Raw genomic sequence first — 3,813 nt, 5'->3', positions numbered from 1 at the left:
CGTGATCTCTTTCTCGCATCGAAATTTTAACAAGATTCTCCATATTTCCCGAATCCTTTCCTTGCTGATTAGCCGCTAAGATTGCTATTTGGCTTTCAATTTTCACCATATGGGCCATAAGAGCTTGGACTGCCGTTCTCAATTCTGCAATCTCATTGGTGTCATGAACCGAAGCATTCTGCTCTGAATTTTCTTGCTTCAAGTGTGCCACCTCAAGCTTTTTAGATTGAGCATTAACAGAAGCCTCAAGTGCCGCAGCAGTACTCATCTCTACACTTGCTTTCCTGATCGTCTACTCTCCGACTTGTCGATTTTTCATTCTCGAGCTTCAAATTGTGCTACAATTAAGAGACGGTTGACATCTTGGTGGAAGAATCAAAGGTATTCAAGCCTTCCCTTTGATGTTCTCCTTCCAAAATCCTGCTTAGATAGGACCTGAAAGACCTATAAAAACAAAACTAAAGGAAAAAGATGAGAACTGCCTCAAGGAATAAATCCCTTGAGGCTAAAGACAAACTAAAATAAAAACAACTAAAACTAGCGCTACCTCCCCGGCAACGGCGCCAAAATTTGATACCGTCGTTTAGTACCAAAAATAATATTTATAACCTAAGTACTACTAACAGAAGCTAGTGGCAGTCAGGGTCGAACCACAGGGAGGAAGGGAGTTTCAGTTGTTCTATATTTCAGTCCAGAAGTAACAAGTAAGGGTGGTGTTTTGAGTTGTTCTATACTAATGGCAATAAATGAACAATAAAAGAAACTGGATTAAATCAAATATAAAAAAGGTGCTAAGATGGTCGGTTCACTATAGCTACGATGGCACAAAATCCTAGGTAAGTCTGAAATAAAGTCGTGTAGATGGGTAAATAACAAGTCCTCGCGGTCCAAGTTAACCAGTAGCTCCTTTCGGCCTATGCTACTAGCCCCTAAGTCTCACTAATGCTAGCTCTCGCACTGAAAAGTGATTCTTAAAGCCTAAATTACCTGTCTTTCGATCTTAGCAATTTAGTTGTTCTAATTCATTAATTATTTCCCTCCCCTATCTCGCGATCTTAATGGGTTGGTCGATACTAAGCATTTAACAAATAGCCTCTCGGTCTCGCTGTCAAATATTGCTATTAATAAATTAAAAACGATGCTAATCATACACGCGTCGATCGATCGACCACTATAGGCGATCGATCGACCGAGAAGCTTGATCGATCGATGCCCTAATTCAGGTCGCCTAATTTTACGCCATCTACGCTATAGATCCCCTACATCCTAGCACAAGGGTTTTAGCTACTCATGTCTATGACGAAAATAACAATAAGACTAAGGCATAAAAATACCGAATTCATGATTGAAATAATTGAACGAATAAATAACATAAATTAGCAACACGGCTTTGGGACTCCTAACTAGCAGATCTAACTATAGAGAAATTAAAGCAATAACTGAAATTTGGAACAGAGAATACTGTTTAAATTGCGTGAATAAAGATCCAAAGGACCGAATGCGCAACAAACTTGTATTGAAGGAAATAATTATAAGTTACGAACCCTAGAATTTTTATGAACTTAAAACTGATGTAAACTGAATGAATAAAACTGAAAGCTAAAGCTACGTTATATAGGAAAAGTACGCAGCTATTATTCCTAAACCTAATAACTTGTGGGCTTGATAAATCTCGATCTTTAAATTCTCGTCTGAAGTAGCGTCTTGGTCGATCGACTAAGCATGGCGGTCGATCGACTGAGTAGCAGCGAACAGTAGCTACTGGAACCCGTGGAGTGGTCGATCGACCACTTGGACCAGTCGATCGACCAACGACCAGTCATGCAATGCATTCGACGATTCTGCAGCGCGCACCGATCTTAAAACAGCCGCCATTTCTTCGTTACTTGGTCAAATCAGGTGTTCTACGCGGCGTTGGAAAGCTAAGAGGATAAGCTTTCACCTCCAATTGTAATCACTCGATTATCTGCTCTAGAACTCGAGATATAGCGATCTGAAGCAGCCTGCAATGTCGTGAGGTGCTTCTTTGCTTGTTAAACTCGTACGCACCCATGCTTTTGCTATCTTCAGGCCTTGAAATGCATTCTAAACTTCAAGTCCGAGTCAAATATTCATGTCCTTCCTAAGCTTAGCTTCCGGGGTCAAGATTTGGTTCATTTTCTACTCATTTCCGCAATAATCTGCAATATTACATAAAAACACGAGAGTAGACAGAAATAGGGAAAATAGTAGAATAAACTACATATAATAGACATAAAATGCGTGGAAATAAAGATGTAAAACATCATATTATAGACACGCATCAATAGTTTTGTAATTCACTAAATACTTTAATTATGTTAATTGTTTCTTAGTTGTAAGCCCGATTTCACCGCCTCGGGAAACCGAGAAGGTAACATCACCCAATACCTTGGCCGGGTAGGAAGGGGGTGTTACATGGGAAGCTTTCAGTAACAAGTGGAATGAGTTGGCAACTTATGCGGCAAAACCATGGGTTAAGCACAAGAAGAAGTTTGTTTTCTGCTATACGAACTGATACTTCCATCTTGGGAACATGGCCACTTCCCGGGTAGAGTCCGCGCATTCACTTCTGAAGGCTTTGTTGAAAAGTTCTAACTTGAACCTTGATACTATGTGTTCCCGTATTCATTTAATTCTTTAATCTCAACACTCCCGTGGATGTGGGAAATCGGTATATCCATGGGGTGCTTTGAAAAAGGAGTCGCCACCAAATTTAAGGAAATTTGGAAACCATTTTGAAAAGAGATTTGAGTTCAATGTGAAAGTACGTGGTGGAAAGTTCGTTAATAAAACACCCACCCCAGTCCATTGTAAACAACGGCCTCTACTAATAGACTATGATGGCCAATCAGATAAGACTACGATTATTGTATAAAAGTGCACACCCTTTTTGATCCTACCATGTGAGTTTAGTTTCTAATCGTTTAATGCAATTTAAACTACTTTGTCCAAGTTGTTTTGGCATGTGAGGTTGATTTGAACTATGCTAACAAGCATTCGCAAACATGGCTCGGTGGAAAGGAAGCAATTGGGGCACTACCTACTACAACCAAGACAATTCTCGTCGACTCGATTTGCAAACAATTGAATTAAAGATACAACTCGATCTAAATACAATTGCTAAATATGACCCACGACACACGACACAAACTAGCCTACTTAAGCCTTGAGATTTGTGCCAATGGTGAGGCCACCGCTCATATGGACTTCATCCTTGGCGTCATCATCGTTTTGTGCACTCACTTCGATTTAATTAATTAAATACTTCAATTTAACTAACTAAAGCAAAGGTTTTGTAAAATCGTTTTGACTCAAAATAAAGGACTAACTTGATCCATATTTAAAGTATAAATTACATTGCTTGAAATGATAATGAAATAATTACAACGATTAAATAACAATAACAATTGAAATAAAACCGTAATAATTAAACAAACGGAATAAACAAAGGCACAAAGGAGGCAAACATGCCTAGGCATCACACGGCCAAGGGGAGGTCAATATTGTCTATTCTAGTCATCGAGTGTCATGAATCGGATGCTAAGTATCCACAATTCAACTAGCGAGGAATCGTTATAAAAAGAGATGAATTCATTTAAACTTTTAAAGAAATTCATTTAAACGTCCTATGTCGGGTTTCGTATGACCTATGAATGTCTAATTCATTTAACATGCATTCTACATATTAATTTGGTCAAGTTACGATTTAGCAATGAGAAGTCCAAAATTAAAACGTTGATACAAACGATACACTACGTCAATTATATTGATTTAAATCTGTCCAATTCCAAA

This window comes from Silene latifolia, unplaced genomic scaffold, assembly GCF_048544455.1.
Source record: "Silene latifolia isolate original U9 population unplaced genomic scaffold, ASM4854445v1 scaffold_20.1, whole genome shotgun sequence".
Taxonomy (NCBI): domain Eukaryota; kingdom Viridiplantae; phylum Streptophyta; class Magnoliopsida; order Caryophyllales; family Caryophyllaceae; genus Silene; species Silene latifolia.
Note: the sequence above shows the minus strand (reverse complement) of the source record.